At 41.0% G+C, this 12,827-nt stretch overlaps 1 protein-coding gene across 3 annotated transcripts in view; it reads left to right on the top strand.

Moving 5' to 3' along the window:
- Positions 1-12,827, top strand: part of LOC115197410 (tetraspanin-9) — a 319,821-nt gene that overhangs the window by 87,109 nt on the left and 219,885 nt on the right. The window lies entirely within an intron of this gene.

Below are 12,827 nucleotides of genomic sequence, written 5' to 3'. Positions count from 1 at the left end.
GCATATTATTAGTAGATTTGGATAGAAAACACTCGGAAGTTTCTAAAACTGTTTGAATGATGTCTGTGAGTATAACAGAACTCATATGGCAGGCAAAATCCTGAGAAAAAATCCAACCAGGAAGTGGTTTGTAGTTATTTCAACTGATTGCCTTTCCAAACTACAGTGTCTGTGGGGTCATTTTGCACTTCCTAAGGCTTCCACTAGATGACAACAGTCTTTAGAACCTTGTTTCATGCTTCTACTGTTACTGGGCAGAGCTAATAAGAGCTGTCTCAAGCCTGGGACCAGTGAGTTGTTTACTTTGCACTCACACAGGCGCGCCGCTCCTTCTTTTTCCTCTGTAATGAATACGCTATTGTCCGGTTGGAATATTATTGAAGATTTATGTTAAAAAGACCCTAAGGATTGATTGTAAACATCGTTTGACATGTTTCTACGAACGGTAATGGAACTATTTGACTTTTCATCTCGGGTTTTGCGCTCGCGCATTATGCCTTTGGATTAGTGATCTGAACGCGTGAACAAAACGGAGATATTTGGACATAGATATGGAGTTTATCGAACAAAACTAACATTTCTTGTGGGAGTCCTGGGAGTGCATTCCGTCGAAGATCAGCAAAGGTAAGTGAAGATTTATAATACTATTTCTGAGTTTAGTTGACTCCAGAACTTGGCGGGTAACTGTATAGCTTGCTTTGATGGCTGAGCTTTGTACTCAGAATATTGAACAATGTGCTTTCGCTGTAAAGCTAATTTGAAATCTGACACAGCGGTTGCATTAAGGAGAAGTGTATCTATAATTCATTCAATAACTGTTGTAAATTTTATCAACGTTTATGATGAGTATTTTTGTAAATTGATGTGCTCATTCACCGGAAGTTTTGGGAGTCAAAACATTTCTGAACATCACGCGCCAATGTTAAATGGGGTTTATGGATATAAATATGAACTTTATCGAACAAAACATAAAGGTATTGTGTAACATTGAGTCCTGGGAGTGCCATCTGATGAAGATTATCAAAGGTTAGTGATTCATTTTAGCTGTATTTCTAGTTTTTGTGACGCCTCTCCTTGCTTGGAAAATGGCTATGTGGTTTTTCTTCTTTAGGTGCTGTCCTAACATAATCTAATGTTATGCTTTTGCCATAAAGCCTTTTTGAAATCGGACAATGTGGTTGGATTAACGAGAAGATTATCTTTAAAATGGGATATGAATAGTTGTATGTTTGAGAAATTTGAATTATGAGATTTTTGTTGTTTTGAATTTGCCGCCCTGCTATTTCACTGGCTGTTGGCAGCGTCCCACATGTCCCAGAGACATTATCAAAGGGAACAAGACACTGTAATTACACCTACCAGAGATATAATACCAGTGCCCTAGCCGCGTCTCAGTCACCATCGATGTGTTTGCTCAATGAACTTCGATTCAGTTGCACTGTAATCAGCGTTAGCTCCTCTAGCTCAACCCCTTCTGCTCTGATATCACAGTGCACTGTTGCACCTTTGACAGCCCTACTGCTTGCTCTGCAGTGAGTATGGTTACATGCACACAATAATGTGATTATTGTGCACAATCAGATTAATATAATGGTTAGATTAAAACGTTTACATGCTTTGCAAGAAGAATGATTTCCCTAATAATCCTGTTTACGTGGACACATCTGAAATCAGGCTACCTGATGACACTGGTAAATGCAGAAAAGAAGTATCAAATCAAAGTTTATTTTTCATGTGCGCCGAATACAACAGGTGTAGACCTTAGAGTGAAATGCTTACTTACAAGCCCTTAACCAAAAGTGCAATTTTTAAGTAAAAAATAGGTATTAGGTAAATAATAGATAAGTAAAGAAAAAAAAAAGTAAAATGACAGTGAAAATAACAGTAGCGAGGCTGTATACAGGTGGTACCAGTACAGAGTCAATGTGTGGGGGCACTGGTTAGTCGGGCTAATTGAGGTGATATGTACATGTAGGTATGGTTAAAGTGGCTATGCATATATGATAAACAGAGAGTAGCAGCAGCGTAAAAGAGGGGATTGGCTGGTAGGGGGTGGCGGGACACAATACAAATAGTCCGGATAGCCATTTGATTACCTGTTCAGGAGTCTTATGGCCTGGGGGTAAAAGTTGTTGAGAAGCTTTTTGGTCCTAGACTTGGCGCTCTGGTACCGCTTGCCATGCGGTAGCAGAGAGAACAGTCTATGACTGGGTGGCTGGGGTCTTTGACAGTTTTTAGGGCCTTCCTCTGACACCGCCTGGTGTAGAGGTCCTGGATGACTACCCTCTGTAGTGCCTTGCGGTTGGAGGCCGACCAGTTGCCGTACCAGGCAGTGATGCAATCAGTCAGAAAACCAGTTTTAATCAGCGTATGCTTTCTTTGATTTTGACCTCATTCCATTTAAGATAAGCAAAGTTAGGTGTTTACAGGACTATTGCAAAATCTGCCTACAACCATAAGCAGTTTAATATTGAATTATTACTGTTCATGTAAACATTCTCAATGTGTCTTTAAGAAATAGCATGGTATAATCTTTTTCATTTTACAGCAAACACTCCCCGGTCAGTTGTGCTCTTATTCCCCGGGCCTTCCAAGGAGTAAGGTCCTCTCTGATAGCCACTCAGACCCCTTCCCGGTGGCTCCCCACTTCAAAGTCAAGCGTCGCTAAAAAGGAGGCCTAAAATTTGCCGCTAACCAGTGCTCGGAAAGACCGGCTAACTTGTGTTTGGCTACCGATGTAGGATCTTAATTTGAGCCAGTTTTCTACAACAGGAAAATAATCCTGCAGCAACAGGAAATGTGAATTATTATGTGAATTATAAGTAATATACATTTTTGTAGGGGTTATTATACATTTTTGTAGGGGTTGATACATTTTTTGTTAGGGCAAATCAAGTCTGAAATTTTAAAAGTGGAAATTACAAACTTTACTAGCCTATTTAAAACTCAAATACACTACAAGTTTGCATTTCCTGCTTTACAGAAACATTCTCAGCAACAAAAGAGTGATCAAATTAAGATCCTACATCTGTAGATCAAAGCGTAGGGTAGCTGAACTGGCAGGCTCGGCGGCGGGCAGGGCTACTTTGCCAGTCATGTGAGTGATGCGGTGAGAAGCCTCAGGCCCTGAGGTGTCAGATCCATAGCAGAGAAATCAGCAGGATGGGGGGTTTGGGAATGAAGGGTCAAGGATATGGGCATCACTCTCTCTCCCTCACTGTCCCTTTTAATGCATACAAACATCCCCCTCTGGGCTTTGTGGTTTGCAGGAGATGTGCGTGTGTGTCAAAGTGTGTGTGTGTGTGGCAGAGAGTGATAGTGTGTGTGAGTGACTATGTATGTATGTGTGTATGTGTGTATGTATGTGTGTATGTATGTATGTGTGTATGTATGTATGTATGTATGTATGTATGTATGTATGTATGTATGTATGTATGTATGTATGTATGTATGTATGTACACTACCATTCAAAAGTTTGGGGTCACTTAGATATGTCCTTGTTTTTGAAAGAAAAGCACATTTTTTGTCCATTAAAATCACCTCAAATTGATCAGAAATACAGTGTAAACATTGTTAATGTTGGAAATGACTATTGTAGCTGGAAACGGCAGATTTTAATGGAATATCTACATAGGCGTACAGAGGCCCATTATCAGCAACCATCACTCCTGTGTTTCAATAGCACATTGTGTTAGCTAATCCAAGTTTACCATTTTAAAAGGCTAATTGATCATTAGAAAACCCTTTTGCAAATATGTTAGCACAGCTGAAAACTGTTGTCCTGGTTAAAGAAGCAATAAAACTGACCTTCTTTAGACTAGTTGAGTATCAGGAGTATTCCATGCGACAAATTGCCAAGAAATTGAAGATCTCGTACAACTCCCTTCAAATAAAAGAGCAAACTGGCTCTAACTAGAATAGAAAGAGGAGTGGGAGGCCCCGGTGCACAACTGAGCAAGAGGACAAGTACATTCGAGTGTCTAGTTTGAGAAACACACGCCTCACAAGTCCTCAACTGGCAGCTTCATTAAATAGTACCCGCAAAACACCAGTCTCAACATCAACAGTGAAGAGGTGACTGCGGGATGCCGGCCTTGTATCTGTGTTCTTTTGGCAATCTTTTATTTTTATTGGCCAGTCTGAGATATGGCTTTTTCTTTGCAACTTTGTCTAGGCCAGCATCCCGCTTTTCTTTCAAAAACAAGGACATTTCTAAGTGACCCCAAACTTTTGAACTGTAGTGTATGTATTTACAGGTACAGTTGAAGTCGGAAGTTTACATAGACCTTAGCCAAATACATTTAAACTCAGTTTTTCACAATTCCTGACAATTAATCCTAGTAAAAATTCCCTGTCTTAGATCAATTAGGATCATCACTTTATTTTAAGAATGTGAAACGTCAGAATAATAGTAGAGAATGAAATGTATGTATTCACTACTGTAAGTCACTCTGGATAAGAGCGTCTGCTAAAATGCCCCCCCCCCCCCAAAAAAAGAATGATTTATTTCAGCTTTTATTTCTTTCATCACATTCCCAGTGGGTCAGAAGTTTACATACACTCAATTAGTATTTGGGAGCATTGCTTTTTGCATTGTTTAACTTGGGTCAAACGTTTCAAGTAGCCTTCCACAAACTTCCCACAATACATTTGTCAGGCTAACTGGTGCATGGAATCAGGCGCAGGAGAGCAGAGATGAGTGTACAAGGTAATTTATTCCACGAACAGCACCAGTATAAAACAAATACTAAAGGTGCGTGAAATAACCGGTCACTCGTAAATAACGGGCGTAATAACAAACCCGGCAAACAATACCAGCCAACAAGTAACGACCTGAACATTATATACAAACATGCACACAAACATGGGGGAAACAGTGGGTTAAATAATGAACATGTAATTGGGGAATAGAAACCAGGTGTGTAGAAATCAAAAACAAAACAAATGGAAAATGAAAAGTGGATTGGCGATGGCTAGAAAGCGTCGACCGCCGAACGCCGCCTGAACAAGGAGAGGGACCGACTTCGGCGTAAGTCGTGACAAAATTGGGTGAATTTTGGCCCATTCCTCCTGACAGAGCTGGTGTAACTGAATCAGGTTTGTAGGCCTCCTTGCTCGCACACACTTTTTCAGTTCTGCCCACAAATTTTCTATAGGATTGAGGTCAGGGCTTTGTGATGGCCACTCCAATACCTTGACTTTGTTTTCCTTAAGCTATTTTGCCACAACTTTGGAAGTATGCTTGGGGTCATTGTCCATTTGGAAGACCCATTTGCGACCAACCTTTAACTTCCTGACTGATGTCTTGAGATGTTGCTTCAATATATCCACATAATTTTCTTTCCTCATGATGCCATCTATTTTGTGAAGTGCACCAGTCCCTCCTGCAGCAAAGCACACCCACAACATGATGCTGCCACCCCTGTGCTTCACGGTTGGGATGATGTTCTTCGGCTTGCAAGCCTCCCCCTTTTTCCTCCAAACATAACGATGGTCATTATGGCCAAACAGTTCTATTTTTGTTTCATCAGACCAGAGGACATTTCTCCAAAAAGTATGATCTTTGTCCCCATGTGCAGTTGTAAACCGTAGTCTGGCTTTTTTTATGGCGGTTTTGGAGCAGTGGCTTCTTCCTTGCTGAGCGGCCTTTGAGGTTATGTCGATATAGGACTTGTTTTACTGTGGATATAGATACTTTTGTACCTGTTTCCTCCAGCATCTTCACAAGGTCCTTTGCTGTTGTTCTGCGATTGATTTGCACATTTAGAATAGTAGAATAATAGTGAAGACATCAACACTATGAAATAACACATATGGAATTGTTACGAACCGGCTCAGAGTTCGCAACAAAAGGGAGACAACGTGGAGACAAGGAGTATCAAAAATATATATTTATTAACTAAAGTAACTAAAAACAATGAACAATGGTGTGTGTAATCAGTAATCAGTAGTGTAAGTGAGTGCTTGCATGCATAAATGTAATAATGCAGAGTGTTGAAAGGTGCCAAAGCAAATAACCAAAATGCCACCAAAATACTACAAACAACATCAACAAAGTGTCTGCCTGGAGAGAGTCTCCCCAATGACTGTGGAAGAGGTCTATTTATCCTGGGACACAGCCGGGCCCAGGTGCTTCCCATTTAGCTGACGACCCTTCCAACTCCGCCCACCGGCATCCTAATAAGAAAACAAGAACAAAGAGAGAGAATACGGCAGACAGAGTGGGAGGGTCATCACAGAATGATGTAGTAACCAAAAAAGTGTTAAACAAATCAAAATATATTTTTTGTAGCAACACTTTGCCTTGATGACAGCTTTGCACAATCTTGGCATTATTTCAACCAGCTTCACCTGGAATTCTTTTCCAACAGTCTTGAAGGAGTTCCCACATATGCTGATCACTTGTTGGCTGCTTTTCCTTCACTCTGCGGTCCAACTCCTCCCAAAAGATCTCAATTGGGTTGAGGTCAGGTGACTGTGGAGGTCAGGTCATCTGATGCAGCACTCCATCATCACTCTCCTTTTTTGGTCAAATAGCACTTACACAGCATGGAGGTTTGTTGGGTCATTGTCCTGTTGAAAGAGAAATTATAGTCCCACTAAGCCAAACCTGATAGGGTGGCGTATCGCTGCAAAATGCCGTTGTAGCCATGCTGGTTAAGTGTGCCTTGAATTCTAAATAAATCACAGACAGTGTCACCAGCAAAGCACCCCCACAAATAAAATTTGATGTGATCCCACCTCCTCCTCCATGCTTCACAGTGGGAACCACACAAGGCGGAGATCATCCGTTCACCTACTCTGCATCTCACAAAGACACGGCGGTTGGAACCAAAAATCTCAAATTTCGAGTCATCAGACCAAAGGACAGATTTCCACTGGCTCGTATTTCTTGGCTCATGCAAGTCTCTTCTTCTTATTGGTGTCCTTTAGTAGTGCTTTCTTTACAGTAATTCAACCATGAAGGCCTGATTCACCCTTGTCGCCTCTGAACAGTTGATGTTGAAATGTGTCTGTTGCTTGAACTCTGTGAAGCATTTACTTGGGCTGCAATTTCTGAGGCTGGTAACTCTAATGAACATATCTTCTGCAGCAGAGGTAACTCTGGGTCTTCCTTTCCTGTGGCGATTTTCATGAGAGCCTGTTTCATCATAGCACTTGATGGTTTTGCGACTGCACTTGAAGAAACATTCAAAGTTCTTGAAATTTTCAGCCGGATTGACTGACCTTCATGTCTTAAAGTAATGATGGTGTAATAAGGGTCGTCTAAAGGAGACCAAAATGTGGCGTGTGAAGTGCTCATATTACTTTTAATGAAAACACTTTGCAAAATAACAAAACGACCAACAACAGTCCCGTCAGGTACAAACAACGAAATGGAAAACAACCACCGACAAAACCCCATGAAAAACAGGCTGCCTAAGTATGGCTTCCAATCAGAGACAACGAAAAACACCTGCCTCTGATTGGAAACCATACCCGGCACCAACATAGAACGACAATCTAGACAACCCACATAGAAAACAGAAAACCCAAAATACATAGACAAAAACACCCCCCTGTCACGCCCTGACCAATCTACTATGGAAAAATGACCTCATACTAAGGTCAGAACGTGACAGATGGACTGTTGTTTCTCTTTGCTTATTTGAGCTGTTCTTGCCATAATATGGACTTGGTCTTTTGCCAAATAGGGCTATCTTCTGTATACCACCCCTACCTTGTCACAACACAACTGATTGGCTCAAACGTATTAAGAAGAAAAGAAATTTCACAAATGGAAATGCATTCCAGGTGACTACCTCATGAAGCTGGTTGAGAGAATGCCAAGAGTGTGCAAAGCTGTCATCAAGGCAAAGGGTTGCTACTTTGAAGACTCTCAAATATAAAATATATTTTCATTTGTTTAACACCTTTTTGGATACTACATGATTCCATGTGTTTTTCATAGTTTTGATGTCTTCACTATTATTCTACATTGTGTAAAATAGTAAAAATAAGTAAAACCCTTTAATGAGTAGCTGTGTCCAAACTTTTGACTGGTACTGTACCTCCAACCGACCTCACAAACACAGACCATGTGTATGGCGTCATATGGGCGAGCGTTTGCTGATGTCAACGTTTTGAACATTCATCCGCTGCTATCACCTCATGTTTCAGCATGATAATGCACAGCCCCTTGTCGCAAGGATCTGTACACAATTCCTGGAAGCTGAAAATGTCCCAGCTCTTCCATGGGCTGCATACTCACCAGACATGTCACCCATTGAGCATGTTTGGGATGCTCTGGATCAACTTGCACGACAGGGTGTTCAAGTTCCTGCCAATCTCCAGCAACTTCGCGCAGCCATTGAAGAGGAGTGGGACAACATTTCACTGCCCACAGTCAACAGCCTGATCTACGCCCCTACCATTTTTAAAAAGGTATCTATCACCAACAGATGCATATCCGTATTCCCAGTCATGTGAAATCCTTACATTAGGGCCTAATTCATTTATTTCAATTGACTGATGTCCTTATTATCATGTATGAAGGTAAGACCCAGATGTAGACCACGTCGAATAAACAATAGTTTAATATTCCAACAGGGGCAGGCAATAGACAGGTCAAAGCAGGCAAGGGTCAGTAAACCAGAGGTGGGGCAACGGTACCGGGCGGCAGGCAGGCTCAGGGTAAGGCAGAGGTCGGTAATCCAGAGGGGGGCAAAGGTCAGTACAGGTCGGCAGGCAGGGTCAGGGGCAGGCAGAGTGGTCAGGCAGGTGGGCTCGGAGTCAGGACAGGCAAGGGTCAAAACAAGGAGGGCGAGAAAAAGGGAGACTGGAAAAAGCAGAAGCTGAGACACAAAACGCTGGTTGACTTGAACAGACAAGACGAACTGGCAGCAGACAAACAGAGAACACAGGTATAAATACACAGGGGATAATGGGGAAGATGGGCAACACCTGGAGGGGGGTGGAGACAATCACAAAGACAGGTGAAACAGATCAAGGTGTGACACTTATATGAACTTTAACTCAGTAATATCTTTGAAATTGTTGCATGTTGCGTTAATTTTTTTGTTCAGTCTATGCAGCGTGAGATAATTAAAAACTTCTTCAGGATCGATGTCCCTTCCATGGGACAGTTGAGCTAACGTAGGCTAATGCAATTAGCATGAGGTTGTAAGTAACAAGAAGATTTCCCAGGACATAGACATATCTGATATTGGCAGAAAGCTTAAATTATTGTTATTCAAACTGCACTGTCCAATTTACAGTAGCTATTACAGTGAAAGAATACCATGCTATTGTTTGAGAGTGCACAGTTTTGAAGATGAAAAGTTATTAGTAAACAAATTAGGCACATTTGGGGAGTCTGAAAACCATATTTTGAACAGAAATTCAATGGTTCATTGGATCAGTCTAAATACACTGATGCCATCTAGTGGCCAAAATCGAAATTGCAGCTGGGCTGAAATAATACATTATGGCCTTTTCTCTTGCATTTCAAAGACGGTGGTACAAAAAAATACAAAAGAACAAAAATAGTTTTTTTCTTTGTATTATCTTTTACCAGATCTATTGTGTTATATTCTCCGACATTCCTTTCACATTTCCAAAAACCTCAAAGTGTTTCCTTTCAAATGGTACCAAGAATATGCATATCCTTGCTTCAGGGCCTGAGTTACAGGCAGTTTGATTTGGGTATGTCATTTTAGGCAAAAATTGAAAAAAAGGTGTGGATCCTTAAGAGGTTTTAATGATGCATTATGAGATGGAGGGATGGCAACATGGAATCTTCCCACATTGTTTATTTATATAGTGTCAAGACATGGACACAGGTTCTATTCTGTGGAGAGGTCGCTAGCATAAGGCGAGCTATGTCAGTGCGAAAGGACGAGCAATTCAATTTGGCCCTCTGATGACATCCATTTGAAATTAAATTGGTTCCTGCACATAGTTTTCATTTTCCAGGAGTCATTGGTTCATTATGTATGCTTGGATGTGAATGCGTCTAGGTCTCACCGCAATGCGAGGAGGAACCACCCTTCCATGTGAATGCTAATGAATGACTATAAATAAGTATTTTACAACATCTGCATTTGCAACACACATCTCCAATAAAATAGTTGTATGATGATGTTATAAGAAATAGAATGTTCAAATCTCTTGTTTTAAGCAGTCCAATTTTTTATTTTATTTTATTTCACCATTATTTAACCAGGTAGGCAAGTTGAGAACAAGTTCTCATTTACAATTGCGACCTGGCCAAGATAAAGCAAAGCAGTTCGACACATACAACAACACAGAGTTACACATGGAGTAAAACAAACTTACAGTCAATAATACAGTAGAAAAATAAGTCTATATACAATGTGAGCAAATGAGGTGAGATAAGAGAGGTAAAGTCAAAAAAGGCCATGGTGGCAAAGTAAATACAATATAGCAAGTAAAACACTGGAATGGTAGATTTGTAGTGGAGGAAAGTGCAAAGTAGAAATAGAAATAATGGGGTGCAAAGGAGCAAAATAAATAAATAAATACAGTAGGGGAAGAGGTAGTTGTTTGGGCTAAATTATAGATGGGCTATGTACAGGTGCAGTGATCTGTGAGCTGCTCTGACAGCTGGTGCTTAAAGCTAGTGAGGGAGATAAGTGTTTCGAGTTTCAGAGATTTTTGTAGTTCGTTCCAGTCATTGGCAGCAGAGAACTGGAAGGAGAGACGGCCAAAGGAGGAATTGACTTTGGGGGTGACCAGAGAGATATACCTGCTGGAGCGCGTGCTACAGGTGGGTGCTGCTATGGTGACCAGTGAGCTGAGATAAGGTGGGACTTTACCTAGCAGGGTCTTGTAGATGACCTGGAGCCAGTGGGTTTGGCGACGAGTATGAAGCGAGGGCCAGCCAACGAGAGCGTACAGGTCGCAGTGGTGGGTAGTATATGGGGCTTTGGTGACAAAACGGATGGCACTGTGATAGACTGCATCCAGTTTATTGAGTAGGGTATTGGAGGCTATTTTGTAAATGACATCGCCGAAGTTGAGGATCGGTAGGATGGTCAGTTTTACGAGGGTATGTTTGGCAGCATGAGTGAAGGATGCTTTGTTGCGAAATAGGAAGCCAATTCTAGATTTCACTTTGGATTGGAGATGTTTGATGTGAGTCTGGAAGGAGAGCTTACAGTCTAACCAGACACCTAGGTATTTGTAGTTGTCCACTTATTCTAAGTCAGAACCGTCCAGAGTAGTGATGCTGGATGGGCCGGCAGGTGCGGGCAGCGATCTGTTGAAGAGCATGCATTTAGTTTTCCTTGTATTTAAGAGCAGTTGGAGGCCACGGAAGGAGAGTTGTATGGCATTGAAGCTCGTCTGGAGGGTTGTTAACACAGTGTCCAAAGAAGGGCCAGAAGTATACAGAATGGTGTTGTCTGCGTAGAGGTGGATCAGAGACTCACCAGCAGCAAGAGCGACATCATTGATGTATACAGAGAAAAGAGTTGGCCCAAGAATTGAACCCTGTGGCACATGATTCACATAATGAACATGATGGGTGTTTCAGAGGAGGCTGTTATCTTCTTTGAGCCTCTGATCTACTGGGAGATTGGTATTCCCTCTACACAGGCTGAACACTGCTTGCACTGGCTGGCTGGTTGACTTTCATTGTGTGGGAATAGCAGCTACATATTTATCAGCAATGACTGTACAGTACATTCATTTTCTGGAGGAAAACCTATACACTATGAGCGTCAGGCAGCTTTGTGCTATGAAATAGTTTATCAGTTAAATGAGAAAACTACTCTGAGATAAAAAGGATTTTAGCTGTAAGATTTATTAGCTCTCTTGCATTATTGAGAAGTAATGAATGCAGTAGGCTTGGGCAGTATACCGTATGTCGGGGTATTTGGAAATCATTGTCAATACCAACGTTTTTCAATACATTTTTATTTTTGTAGCTACTTTTTAAGTAAATACCTGCAGTCAACGTGTGCAATACTTTAGGAGATAAAGCAGATTGGGTTCTTCATTTCACCTGTGACATTATTTTAAATTATTAAGCTTACCTTTGTCTGTAAATAGCACAACAGGAGAAAGCGGGAACAGTTGTCCAGCTGTGTATTGACAGGGATCCCATTTTATATAGAAAGTCAAGTGTTTTAGTGCGTCAATATAGTGATCAGGGACATTCAACTATAGTTTTCCTTCACAGAAAATAAATTAGTGCACCACATTCGGCAGAAACTAGCTTCATTTTCGTCAGAACAGAAGTGCAACGCTGTTTGGCTGGCAGACACACAAGCAAATTAGCCTACAATGAAAAGCAAGGTATTTTTTGCAAAACACAATGTATGGCCATCATATTTCTAATGTTTATCATAGAAATAATGTAGCCAGCTCCTAATGTTTTGCTTAAAGTTAACCTTACATTTTACCGGAGAAAAATGGGCTGGCTACACCAAGAAAGGGACCAGAGCCAAGTAGCTACACATCAGTCAAAGCGCTGTCTGCTGATATAATGCCTGTTCGCTGAATGAATGCCCCAGCAAGATACAGTATTTTTTTATGAGTTTTATCTTTTTTTACTGTGTGAAAAACACAGAATTCAGAACCCCTAAGTTTAGGATACAATTGGACAACAACCAAGTGAGATAGCACGGCGCGATATTCAAAACAAAATAATCTCAAAATTAAAATTCAAGTATTATACGGCATTTTAAAGATACTCTACTCGTTAATCCAATCACATTGTCCGATTTCAAAAAGGCTTTACGGTGAAAGCAAAACATTAGATTATTATAGCATAGCACCTCAACAAAAAAAACCCCCAAAAAAGCCATTTTCCAAGCACGAT

This window comes from Salmo trutta, chromosome 7 (genome assembly GCF_901001165.1).
Source record: "Salmo trutta chromosome 7, fSalTru1.1, whole genome shotgun sequence".
NCBI classification, from domain to species: Eukaryota; Metazoa; Chordata; class Actinopteri; order Salmoniformes; family Salmonidae; genus Salmo; species Salmo trutta.
The sequence above is the reverse complement of the archived record's forward strand: the minus strand, read 5'-3'. Positions and strand labels throughout refer to the sequence as shown.